The following is a 14,419-nucleotide window of genomic DNA, read 5'->3' as shown; positions in this document are numbered from 1 at the left end:
GCACAGAATAGCCACATCTGGCATCTAAGGCCACGTCATCCCTGTGATAAACTTGCAATATGAAATGTCTAGAAGAGCAATAAGTCCACCATGTATGGAGCAGAGTGCCACCTTCCTCTCCACAGCTCCAACGCCAATCTGGAACTGATGCTATTATTTTATGTAGTATGGCAGGACTCCTGCATGATCTTGTTAGAAGTTTATAATTTCTCTCTTGGGTCTGACTAGCAATACTTTGATTTATAGGTCAAAAAAGAATGATTTGTCCCAGTCATCCTCTCAAATGGAATGTCCCAGTTCTCTTTCCCAGTCTCTGGTGTAAATGAGGCCGTTGTAAAACACACTATTTAAAAGTAAGATGAAAATGGAAGTGTTTAAAGCCTCGTACGCACGCTCGTTTTTCTCTGCAAGAACCAGCAAGAAAACTGTTGGCAGAGCTTTCTTGCCGAGTAAACCGAGCGTGTGTACGAGGTTTTCAGGTTTCTCGTCTGGAAATCTGGCCAGAATCTCGAAGAGAAAAATGGAGATCCTGCTTGTCGAGATTCTTGTCGGCCTGTTTCCCGACGAGAAACCCAAGAGTGTGCATACTTGTCGCCAAGGGAAATCGCACATGCTCGAAATTACTTCGACGTATGCGATGACGTCACCGCGTTCTTGCCTTTCAAGACAACCGCGGTTCTTTTGAAAGGTCTGTGTGTACATTCGGGCGGCAAGAGATTCTTGCCAAGAATCTCGTCGGGGGAAAAACAACGTTTTTTTCCTGACGAGATTCTTGCCCGTGTGTACGAGGCCCAAGTTGTAAATAATGGCAACTGAAAGTCAAGGCAAGGAAAGTCCATGTTGACTGTTCTTCTATCCAATTTCTCAGCTTCTCTATTGGTCACAAAAGCAACCCTTTACCTTCCCTAACCAAAAGAGAGCTCAGAATGCAGCTGGACCATTACAGGTTTTTTATAGAATAGTTACCTATATCTTTGGAATTACTGATGGGTATGACATGCAGGTAATTTTTTTTTTTTCTCCATTATGTGCTAATACTAAACACTAAAATACTCTGCAAAGAACAGAGACTTGAATATGTATAACCTGTAGCTACAAATCAGCAATGTAACATGATGTTCTATGGATACTGGCAGTCCCTGAGTTACCAACATCTGACTTACATATGACTTCTACTTACAAACAGAGGGAGACAACAGGAAGCGAGAGAAAATCTTCCCCTAGGAAGGGAAATTCACTCCTGTAAAAAAGGTATCTCCATTGAAGCTTTATCACCAATCCTGGTTTCCAGAACAACCCAACATTTTCAAAATCCAATTGTCATTGGGACAGAAAGTGAGGTGAAATCTTCTGACCAAGGACACAGACAGCAAAACAAAGGTTACAGGAGTGTTAACCCTTCTCTATGCTATCCAAAAAAAAACGTATTTGCATTTAAAAAGTGTACCTGTTCCTACTTGCATACAAATTCAACTTAAAAACAAACATCTTGTTTGTAACCCAGGGACTGCCTTCATAGATATTCTAAACATGTAATTTTATACTTCTAAATACTGTATGAATAGTTTATCAAGAGTACAATAGATTTGACATGCCCTTACTTTAAGTAAAATTCGATATGATTCTTCTTGTACATTTTCAGCAGAACATATCAGACTCCGATAAAATGAAATTTTATTTTAGTGCGTGAAAAGAACAAACATTCATCATTTCACAAATTGTAACTCTCTTGTGATTCCCAGTCTTGCAGTATTCTCTGTGGCCTGAGGAATTTTATAGTAATTATTTTACATTTCTGAATTGGGATTATTTTAGTTTTATACACATGCCTAAAAATTGGGCAGTTCACTTGTAAAGCATTAAGCAGTTAGAACATTCTTTAAGCAACATTTAGAGATTTGTTTAAACACACAAATTGGATATTTGGGGTGTTGCCAATATCAACCAAGCAGGAGCTAGCCATTATTATCTTAACTGAAACATTAAAGTGGCATCAAAATTTATTTTGTGTATTTAAGCCAACAGGCACAGTCCACTGCATAATTTTAGATAGAGAAGGCAATGACAGGCTTTAAATGTAGAAATAGACCCATCATAAGCTTATTGATCAAGGGAAATGTATGTGCAACCCCCAAAAAGGTGTGCATAGACAAAGCCATGTGTTGCATCTAATAGACCATAACTAGCCATTAGCAGTGGAACCAATTTGAACATCTCTTGCAACAGTCCTGTCCTGTAGGGATCAGAAGTGCTTGCAACATGTTGCGTAATCTTAGCCCAACTGTTTGCCAATTATTCCCCTTTCTATGGCTAAAATGGAAGAAACCTTTTGATCAAATGTGCACAACATCCATATGTTGAGTAGAACACTAGTTGGCCCAAAAAGGTGGATTGTACCTTTTTTACAAGATGGACAAGTCTCTCTCCACCTGTATTTTTTTGGTAAGAGAATCTGCCCATCTACAGTTTATCAACTTCTACATGTCTGTACTGTTTAGTACTTCAGTCTATTTGTCTGCTGTCAAATGCAGAAAGGAATGAGTCACGCTATATTCATGCTGCTTGCAACACATAGCTTGAGTGCCCCATACTGACCAGAGACAACGAGGGGCATCTTCCATACTCTTCTCCAACCTGATCTTACGAAGTCTTACCTTTTTGTTTTGTACTCCAATGAGCTGCGGGCTGAGTCATTCTACACCTGCAGTTCATTGGAGTACAAAAAATGAGTTCAGAGTTTGGGTTTGAGATGAGTTCAGTGGTCGCCCTCTCTTCTGACTAGCATTGTATATAACGACAGTTAGGAATGCCCACTGTTTATTGTCCAATGTAAATCTATCTATCTAGCCACTTCAAACATATATTTTCCTGAGAGACACTAGCACACTGCTAGGCAGACTTACCACTTCCACCAGCTTATAGTATGAAATACCACAATCTAGGCGGCTGGAAAATCCCATCGATAACTCTGCCCTGGACACAAAGACTATCTATCTTATACGAAATAGGGCTGTTTTTAAGGACAATAATAATGTATATAGTGCAATAGCCCATACATACTAAAAAGATTTGTTTATTAAATTTGGGTCAGTGTAACATGAATTCTGATTGGTTATGGATGAATGCATTTTGCACATTCTCATTTTCAATCTCATTTATCTCTTGCCCACTTGCTACCTGCCTTCACAGCTTCTTTCTATAATTGCTCTCCACATTCATATGTCAGTGTTAAAAGAACATTTTGGATAATCTGCTGCATTTCGCCACTCACTGGAAGACAGAAATGCCAATAAGTGATATACGTGTAAACTTTTAATTTAATACGATTAAAAATACTTACTTTACGAAGATCACAGGCTGGCCGGTTTTAATTAATTTGCTGTATATATATATATATATATATATAATATATATAATTTCTTTACAATTAAAGTTTACAAGGAAATCACTATTGTCCTTTCCAGTCTATGAGCCCTGCCACACTATGCACATGCTGCACCATGTATTCTTGATGCATGTTGTAAATAGGATTAATTTGAAACAGAGACCTGATAGTAAATATGATTCATTTGGAACAGTGAGCAGTCACTAGCTGTGTACCACAAGGCTCTGTACTAGGTACAATTTTATTTAACCTAAATGTAAGTGATATAACTAAAGGTTTGGTGGGCAAGGTATGTCTTTTTGCTGATGACACAAAGGTGCACAGTGAGCTTGTCATCTCTGAAGGTGTCTGTAATGTGGAACATGATTTGGCATTGCTGGAAGATTGGTCAAAGCACTGGAAACTATCTAAATGTAAAATAATGCACCTAGGGAAAGAACCCCTTGATAGCGTACAGTATTGGGGAAAACAGTGTTGACCAGCACTAGAAAGGAGAGATTTGGAGATACCTATTTTAGATGGCTGAAAAATGAGCAAACAGTGTGGTTATGCAGTGGGAAAATCAAATAAAATTCTTGGCTGCATTACTAGAGGGATCATAAGCTGGAGGTAGGAGGTCCTGATTCCGTTTAAATAGATATTTAGGCTCTTTCACGTGACCATTTCTCCTTATTTTTAGAAGACCAGATTGGAGGTAGGTGGGTGTATATGGACACAAGACCGTTTACGCCAGCCGGTCCATAGCCTGATCAGGTCCACCTGAAACACAGACCCTATGGACTGGTTGGTGTAAACGGTCTTGTGTCCATTAACACCCGCCTACCTCCGATCTGGTCTTCTAAAAATAAAGAGAATCTGTATCTCTGATTCTAGGTGAATTGGATCAGAGGGCAGTACTCCTGGCCGACCGTAGAGCAGAATCTGAGCAGACACACACCTGTCATCCACCCGCTGTGCTCTGGTCAGCAGATGGATTCCCTTCTGATCAAAACTGTGAAAATAACCTAAGTTAGACCTAATTTAGAATACTGTGTCTGTTTCTAGAGAAACTACAAAAAGATAGATGGCAAGACTCCAGAGATGGGCAACAAAAATAGTGAAGGGTCTGAGGAATAAAAACCAGGAGAGACTTCAGGAACTTAATATAATAGAGTCTGGAGGAAAGAAGGGAAAGGGGAGACATGATTGAAACCTTTAAATACATCAAGGGGGTAAATAAGTTCAGAAGGGAAGTATTTTCAATATGAAGCCAAGATCGAGAACACGTGGACATGACCTCAAATCAGCAGGAGGATGGTTAATTTTACTGAAAGAGTAGTCAATGCTTGATATAGACTTTCAGCAGAGCTAGTGAGTCGGTCAACAGCAAATGGATTCAAACCTGTATACTCGGATAAAAAAAGTTAACAAAAAACTGAAAAAAATCATATACTGTATAATACAAAAAAAAAATTGGGACAGACTCGATGGACCACTTGGTCTTCATTTTGCCATCACTATGCATTTGTGTGTGTATTTAGTGTGTGCGGTTATGTACAAGTTTCTTCTTCATGCACTAACACTTAGAATGTAGATTTTCTTGATACAATTATAATGTAAAAAATTGCTCAATATTTTTATAGTCATACTTTCATTTCAATAGGGCTACCCTGTAAATATCCTAATTGAACTCCAGTGAGTACCACCCTGTAAAATGAATAGGATAAATACTTCCTGTAGGTATTGAAGGAAATCTTTACCCTCTTCAACGTTCTGGGCTGGGGGGGGGGTCAATTTCCTACACGCCCAGAAATGTTGGAAAGCAGCGGTGCCTGGCGCTCTTAAAAAAAGCAGAGATTTGGCTTGGCAACCACCAGACAGGTAAGTATTTAGGGTATTGTTTTTACGAGATGGCATTTCCTCAGTTGCTTAATAAAAGGGTCACTTTTAAAGCATCTGAACATACAAAATAAAGTTGAAGCATTTAGATGTAAACTAGACATCTAGGAATGAATTGCCTTTTCATGCAGTGCAAGTAATGGGATTTTCTGCAGAAAACAGAAGAGGTTTGAATGGGCATGTGATATAAGTAATAGATTTCCAGCTGCACAGACAGATACCCCCCTGAGCCCTTCAAACTCGCAATAGATTAACCCTCCATAACTGGGAGCCAGCCAGCAAGTCATTGGCCTGCACCCCTTATTTCTTCTTTCCACCTTCCTCCGTAACTGCAAAACATGACTGTCATATCTCACCATGGTATACACAACATATTATATGCTGGAGGAATCCAACCCCACCATGCCAAATAGCCAGCCTGCATCAGTGATCCATGTCTGCTCTTCTGTGTCACCAGACTCTGGATCCCATTAAAATCCTTAATAACATCAGTGAATGGAACAAACACACTTTTGCCAGTATACATTAAAATCATGTTTATGCTTCTACTATCTACAGCTGAGTGTGCATGTAATTAGGACTGTATGGGTTGCTTCATAAATACCATATATCTTTAAATGTGCGTAACACGATATACACTAGCATGTATTTATCTAAGATGGAGCCGCTGGTAGTTTTGGGTCCTTTGCCCTTATCTAGCCCTTTTGTGAGTCCTCACCCTCACTGACATCACCAGAATACCTCATCTTGGAACACCCAGCAGAAGCACAAAAATGTTACACACCACCTTTTAGAAGATGGGCAGCTTTGGTCACATTCCACTAGCCGCAGTGCACCCAGGCGCAACAATGTACAGTTGTAATTTTATTTGTGTGCATGTTTACAAAAATGTTTACATTTGTGTCTCGTATATATCTCCTCGTCGCCTTACTATTTTTTTCTTCTGTCTTTGTTGGTGAGAATTTGGTGATGTGTATAAAGCTGGCTATACGCTAGTAAAATTTTGTTTTTGAAAATTTCATTTTTCAATTAGTAAGCGTGACTCAAAATGTGCGCTGTACCAAACGGTGGAGAAGAACGTTAAAGGGTTTTAAAGAAGGTTCATTTTCGTTTTCTAATCATTAGTGGGGTCAACCATACTGACAAGAAAATTTGAAGGAGGAGGATGGAATTTTTTTCTCAAACAAGCAAATCTCTAACCGTGTATATGGTTTTGCTTTGTAAAGTCCCTTTTAATTTCCAAAATCGGATATTAAAAGAAAACCATTTTAATGTACTTTTAATGTACTTTCAAATGACATTCATCAAGTGGTCAAGTGCATTTATAATTTTCCTGTCAAAGTTCATGTCAATGTAAAAATGTAATGGAGTATGGCCAAATTTAAAGCGGTTGTAAATTTGAATGCCAAAGGCCTTCTTTGAACAGCTGTGTGGTCATGTCTCCTCATTCTGCTCTCCTTCTCGATCTAAGGGAATACAGTGGGAGAGGCTGAGATTCCCTTCTGATGTATGCAAGCTAGCAGAGGGAGGACATGTCACTACACAGCAGCCCTGTGCAAAAAAAGGTATTTAGCATTATAGTAAAAAAAAAAAAAAATACACTGTACTTAATATATCCCTAAAACTGAGGATAAAGGTATATAATAGATGTTCCTTTACAACCACTTTACAAAATGGGAGGAGCAGATGCAGCACAATACTTAAAGGGTTTGTAAAGGAATTTTGTTTTAATCTTAATAGCTTCCTTTACCTTAATGCAGTGCTGTTTTCATGTCCTCATTGTTCGTTTTTGCTCTCAAGTTGCTGTAATTCTTCTCTGATCTCCACACTTCCTGGTTGTCTGTTTCCTGATAACCACAGTACTGGGAGCTTTCTCTCTGTGGTCACTAATCAAGGAGGTGTGATTACTGTGTGTCTAAAACCCCACAGCACCAATCAGTTTCGTTTTCCAAACCATCACTGCCCTGTTTTGGCTCTGTGGCTCTGTACATCACAGAAGCAGGAAACAACATGCAAAAACGAAACTAGAAAATGCAGGTACATTATATGATTGATTTTTATCTATTTTTAATCATTTTTAAAAGGAATCAGTTAACTATTATGTCTCTATACCCTGTAAACAGTAATTTCAGTAACAAAAATGTTTTTCCTTTACAACTCCTTTAATCAGGCAGGAAGGGAGGGGCGGGGAGGAGATCAGCTTCACACAGACTGCAAACTACTGAAATGGGAGGGGGAGTGGGGGAGATGCAGGATGACAAAGGCACTTAAACGTTTCATGTGGTCACATATGATAAGTGTGGTCAGGATCAACCATGTATTGTACAACATGGAAAGGGACAAATTACACTGCAAATGCAATATGCTGTATATCATGCCTTAAAGGGACAGGAGTTGAAACCACTTAAATGCAATAGTCTGGAGCTTGCTGGTACAGAATTTAAACCAAGTAACTTTAAATATTATCCAAAACCATTAATAATGATGAACTCTACCAGCCAGTCTCAACCTGGGTTCCATGGAACCCTAGGGTTCCTCCAGAGATGGGTAGGGGTTCCTTAAGCTGTGGCTAAATGACCTCCCCTGATGGCGCCTACTGTTCCAGGTCCAGTGCAACTTGGCAGGGTCAATGGCATGACTCCAAAAATGGCGTTCTGACCAACACTGTATGGGGGGAATTCTTCTCACCGTCGTCAATCAATGTAAAGGGCATTTTCCCAATGAACCCCAGGCGGGACTAATTTTAACAGGTGTTTCGTCACCTGAAAAGGGTTTCACTGGGGTACAAATGTTGGGAGAGTCTTAACTAGACAATAAACTGTTTATCAAGCAGAAAAACTTCACATTAATTCTAGACAAGGACAATTACCATGTTTCTAGTTATGATCATCATTACTGTCACTGCAGCTAATATATAGTCTGAGAATTGTGCTTTCTCATTCTTGTAATATTCTTTATGTGGATTATTGTTCATTGTTTTTACTTTCTAAAGGTTTTTTTTTTTTACATAAAATTGTTTTTGTATTATCCAGCCAAAATACAACTGTCCTTTTAACAGAGTAATGTGGTCTAGGAGACTCCCACGGAGACCTTGTGAGGCCCAGACAGCCTCCCTCACTGGAAGGCGATGTGCACTAGAGCGCACACACAGACACACAAAACCAAGCATTCTGTCTGTATGGCACGCAAGTCCAGTACTGATACAGCATATACACACACCATGCCCAAAGCACAGGCAAATTTAGTAATCATACACACAAGCATGTATAATGCAGTGAAGTGCGTGCTGCATTCTGGTATCCATATAGTAGGCACAGTTGGCAAAGAACTTGGACCATTTTATAGAATAACAACTTTTGCTGATTTAAAAAAAAAAATCATAGATATAAAATGAGAAGCCATAGCAACCAATCAAGTTCAAGCTGTCATTTTACTAGAGCAGGAAATGAAAGGAAATATGTTTTAATCAATGCAGATTAAAACACATGAGCCACAGCTGTTACAGCACATCAGGTCTTATGCCTTTTAGATCGAGCAATTATGTCTGATATGCGTGCTACAACTGAGGTTTGTAGAGCTGTGACTATATATTTAATATGTATTATCCTTGAAAATTAAAGGCCAGTGTACACAAGACTTTGAGATAAGTTAAGTAAATCTAAGAGCAAAATCCAAAAATGATATATACTAAGGGGCAGATCCACATACATCTGCCCCGGGCGCAGCGTATGTAAGATATGCTACGCCTCTGTAACGTACTTTGCTTTGAATCCTCAACGAATTTGCGCCGTAAGTTACGGTGGCATAGTGTATCTCTCGCAGGGTAAGGGCGCGGAATTCAAATGGATCTAATGGGGGCGTGTTTTATGTTAATACATCGTGACCCGACGTAAACAACGTTTTTTTGGAACTGCGCATGCGCCGTCCCTGGGGGTATCCCAGTGCGCATTCTCAAAATTAAACCGGAACCCGCCAATGCTTACGACGGTGACGTCATTCTACGCAAATTCCTATTCGCGAACGACTTACGTAAACAACGTAAAAAAAATTCAAAATTGTACGCGGGAAGGACGGCCATAATTAACATTGAGTACGCCTCAGTATAGCAGCTTTAACTATACGCCGGAAAAAGCCGAACGCAAACGACGGAAAAAAGCAACGGGCCGACGTACGTTTGTGGATCGCCGTAAATAGCTCATTTGCATACTCAACGTGGATTACGACGGGAACGCCACCTAGCGGCCGCCGAAAAATTGCATCTTAGATCCGACAGTGTACGAAGGTGTACGCCTGTCAGATCTAGCCGAGATGCCGTTGTATCTTGTTTTGAGGATTCAAAACAAAGATACGACGCAGGAATTTTGAAATTACGCCAGCGTATCAATAAATACGCCGGCGTAATTTCTTTGTGGATCTACCCCTAAATCTACTAGTCCATCTAACACTACCCTCTAGTTTTGGAAATGTTATAGATCAGCAACTCCTATCCTCATACTGATTAGTGGTTCCAAATTAATAACTACTGAAGTAGGGAACAGACACAAAAGATGCACTTTGCATCTTTCCAAATAACTGTTCTGCTTTATTATGACGCAATGGTAGGTTTTTATACACATGATTAGGTAGGTATTACAATTGTACTTTTATGGTAACATAGGGGCGTAACATAGGCAGGCTAATTCTAATCAGGACTCGAAAGAATGCAAACATGTAATGAAAACATTATTAGTGCATTAAGCAATACATACAAAATAGAATACAATTATATACAGCACAGCAAATTTCCTTAAGGCTGCATTCACACTGTAACGCCGCGTACGCGGCGTATTTTGCCGCGATTTGTTTAACTTTTTTTTTTTTCACAAATTATTTCCATTGCTGTCTATGCCGAATGCCGAAAGCCGCCTGAAAAAAAGGGTCCGGGACTTGTTTTCAGGCGGCAGGCGTTTCGGCGTTCGGCATGAGATGTGAACCATCTCATAGACAGCAATGGAAATTCGCCCCTCCAGCGGCACGAGCGTCGCACTTCAGGCGTATATACGCCGAGGTGTGAATGCAGCCTTACACTCTCCACAAGTTGACAATGCTGCTGTGCAAGGGTGGATATATTGCTCCTCAGTAGATACAGTGGAAAAGTGAGTACAGCCACCCTAAGACAGGAAGTGTGTTTCTGGCTGGATAGCCTGGTAAAAATAAAGGGGGAAAAGTGTTATATATATATATATATATATATATATATATATATATATATATATATATATATATATATATATATATATATATATATATATATATATATATATATATATATATATATATATATATATATAAAATAATTCTGCCACTACATCTAACCATTTGTAAGCTACAATAGTAAGAAAAACAAGGGAACAAGGATGGATAAAAGACTTCAGTAAGCCACGACAGTACATTTTTTGTTTTGTGATTTAAGTACATTTTAGCCCTGGTTCACACCAGTGCGGCTTTGAAATTGCGCTACTTCAGCGTGATTTCAAAGCCGCAGATCCGTGCAATTTTGACCTCCAATTTCACAGCGGAGTGTGACTTAATTTAACAGAAGTCCATGAACTCGCAAACAAGTAGTGCAGGAACCTTTTTCAATGTTGCTGCGAATTGAGTTGCACCGATTTGAACGCCGATGCCGGCACTGGGGTGCGACTTGTCATGCGATTTTTAAAATGTAAAATCGCATGAAAAATTGCCCTGGTGTTAACCAGGGCTAATGGTCGGTGTGAAATGTATAGAGAAATAAGGCAAAGCACAAACCAATCTCAATGTGCCTGCATGGTAAATACAGAGCAAAGGCAACACAATACATCCCAAGCTGATACTCAAACATCTTTGTATACCAACCCTACTTTAGTTTATGCCTATTATGCCTGTTATGCCTATTTATCCATCCTAAATGCCATATGTATGACTATCCTAAAGAAGATAACTAAACCCAAGAGCAAAAATGTGAAATATTGCAGCTTACACATGTGCTGGCTACATTTTTGTTTATTTCTTCAAGGTAGGAACATTTTCTACAAATACAGAAAATACCTGTTGAACTTGCCAAAATTGCAATGTGTGTGTCACTTCCTGTGAGCAGCACACAAGATTATATTTCCTCCTACCTATCTTCTGCAAACTACCAGTTGCCCTGCTTCCCATGTAATGGAGATGAAGAGCTATAAACACGTTTCTAGTCCATATCAGGGGAGCAGTCTAGGGTGTCCATCATGGCTCCCTTAACAGATCAGTTATGTAGCCACCCAGGGACAGAAAATTGGTTATTTGCAGGATTAACGGGTTCAAGTACAGAAAAAGAAGCTTGAAAATTGAATGCAGCCACCACACCAAGACCTAGTAGGCAGCAATATATACAATTTTGGGTTCAAATAAAGATTAAAGGGGTTCTTGTTGAAAACTGGGGGTCCCTCTGCTTTCAATCCAGATTATTTTTTTTCAGTATATTTACGAAATAGCCCCTTAATTGTTTCAGAGCCCTGATAACCCCCCCCAAAAAAAAAACCTACACTTGTAGGCCAATAATTAACGATGGACCTTACCACTCAGTATTGGCCTGAAAGTGCATTGGTTTTCTGCATTGTGGATAAAACACTCCACCCTAAACCCTCCACTTAAAGCTGACCAAAGCTCATGCAATATGGTAGGTATAACCAAACCTGTGTGCCTTAACAAGGAGATTTTACAATACCTCCTTTCCAGGTCATGTGACTAAATGCTGCAGCAGCCATACACTGGGGCAGTGAGGTCAGCAGTCAACATAAAAGGACACTCTATTGAACTTGAAGCCTAAAATGCTAAGCTGCTCCAGGAAATATAACCTAACACCAGGTTTAGGTTACATGAACTGGTGTGGTGGAGACTAGAGGTATTTTGTAGCAGACAGGTTTTCTTAGCATGAACAACTGTGTGCATTGCACAAGGTTGCAGGACAATTGCGGTGCAGCCCCATTACCTTGGGTATAATTTTTGCCACAGCTCCTATTCAGCCCCCCACATCAGCTGCTGTGCCAAGTTAAGCCTCATACATACAATTGGATTTTCCGATGGGAATTGTGTGATGGCAGGCTGTTGTCGGAAAATCCGACAGTTTGTATGCTCCATTGGACAATTGTCAAATTTTCCGCCAACAAATGTTGGATAGCATGCTTTACAATTTTCCGACAACAAATGTGTGTTGTCGGATTATCCGATTGTGTGTACAGAAGTCCTTCGGACAAAACTCCAAAGTCCAAACACGCATGCTCAGTAGCAATGCTAACCATAACACAACATTAAAAAGTATATAAAGAGAAAATTGCGCCAACTATGAAAAATATGCGATAATAGCTGCTAAACACCACTATCTGACAAAAATTGTAAACTAGCAATAAATATAAAGTGTAACACAACATTAGCAAAAGTTGCCCAAAGGGTGGCACTAAAGAACTGAAAAACTACATTGTTTTTGTGTCTGTTGGCCAACAATTGTGTGCCGTTTGTATGCAAGACAAATTCCCGGGCAACGCCCTTTAGACAAAAGTCCTATGCTTTGTCCGCGGAAAATCCTATTTGTGTGTACCAGGCTTAAATGTGTTCAGTCGGAGGGTGGTAAAACCACAGCTCAACTACCTATTTTTTATTTTATTTTTGAAAATCTTTTTATTGAGTATAAGACAAACAAACAAACAAGCAAACAACCGTAAACCTGCCACAGCATTGGGACTAGACCCACGCAGGAGTCAGTGCCAGCCAGCAATTGGGCTGCTTCCATTATTGGTAACATACAGCTGTAGCAGGTCCACTAGAAAAGAACAAACAACCTAGTGCTGTATTGGCTCCTGCTCAATTGAAATGTCTAAGGATCAAATCAATAAACCCATAATAGATATTACGATAAAAAATCACCCAATGTATCAAAATCACATCCACCCGTAGAGTGGTTTTATGTACTTGCTCAATTAGTCTGCAGTTGCCGTGGAGGCCTCCGCTAGCCATTTGGCCCACACTCTATCATATTTTTTGGGGCATCCTCTATTTTGGTAGGTTTCCTTATAGAGTGGTAGTACTTTATTGACATGTGTTTTCCATAGCAATATGGACGGCGGGGCACATTTTTTCCAGCAGAGAGTGATCATTTTCCTGGCATAGAATATCAGGAGTCCTATCAGAGTTCTCTCTGCCATCCTAGGGGCTAATTCTTCTTCTACTAAGCCTAGAAGGCATATCTGCAGGGTTGGGGCTATATCTATTCCCACCACCTCCTGTATTACCTCTAGTACTTGCGACCAGTAGTTTTATATTGCTGGGTAGGACCAGAAGATGTGTATAAAGTCGCCCGGATCCCCAGTACACCTCCAATACTCCAAGGACAGGGAGGTTCTCATTTTACGCAATCAATACAGGGTAATATATGCCCGGTGTAGTATTTTGTATTGTATGAGACGATCTCGAAGTGAGACCAGGATTTTGAAAGGGGAAGTCCCACATGTCCTCCCAATCCTCGGAGTCCAGTCCCGGGATGTCCTGTGTCCATCGCTGACAGAGCTTAGACAGATCTGGAGAGGAAACTCTAAGGAGATGCGCATAGAGGACCGAGGTCGGCTTCCTGGTGCATTCATATCTAATGACCCTCTCTAGATCGGATTGCACAATTTGCGTGTCGTTGGATATTATTTAGGCTTTAAATGCATGAGATAGTTGCATATACCGAAACAGATGCGAGGGAGGCACATTGTTGTGGTAAACTAGATGATTGAAGGGGTGTATAGCCGTGCCGGTGGTAAGGTCAGATAACTGTTTAATACCACATTTGGCCCATATTTTAGGGTTTTGTAGCAAGTAAAGATGGGATAAGGTAGTGGTTGTTCTATAGGGGGGCGTGTGGGGAGACTGCATTCCGTGGGAATCTCTTAAGTCCCAGTCCCACCCTCCAGGCCCTCAGAGTCGTGTGCATGGAGGCGGTCAAATCGTATGGAGCTTTGGGACCTCGAAGGGGTAAATGTGTTGGGACCTCCACAGACCTGACCACTGCCTCAGCTCAACTACCCATTTTAGTTCCTGCCAACCAAATGTGTGAATGGGCCCTTAAGCCCTGTACACACGGGCCAAATGTCAGACATCGGCCGGTTAAAAAAAAAAAAC

General features: G+C 40.2%; 1 protein-coding gene across 5 annotated transcripts in view; it reads left to right on the top strand.

Moving 5' to 3' along the window:
* The window catches only part of MARCHF3 (membrane associated ring-CH-type finger 3), a 311,466-nt gene that overhangs the window by 181,803 nt on the left and 115,244 nt on the right, over positions 1 to 14,419 (top strand). The window contains exon 1 of one of the 5 annotated variants that reach the window (XM_040344719.1): positions 6,726 to 6,828. The exons of the other annotated variants lie outside the window; for them this stretch is intronic. The gene's annotated coding sequence lies outside the window, so the exon portion shown is untranslated. Of the gene's footprint in view, positions 1 to 6,725; positions 6,829 to 14,419 lie in introns of those variants that run through there. 5 annotated transcript variants of the gene reach the window in all.

This window comes from Rana temporaria, chromosome 1, assembly GCF_905171775.1.
Source record: "Rana temporaria chromosome 1, aRanTem1.1, whole genome shotgun sequence".
NCBI classification, from domain to species: Eukaryota; Metazoa; Chordata; class Amphibia; order Anura; family Ranidae; genus Rana; species Rana temporaria.
The sequence above is the reverse complement of the archived record's forward strand: the minus strand, read 5'-3'. Positions and strand labels throughout refer to the sequence as shown.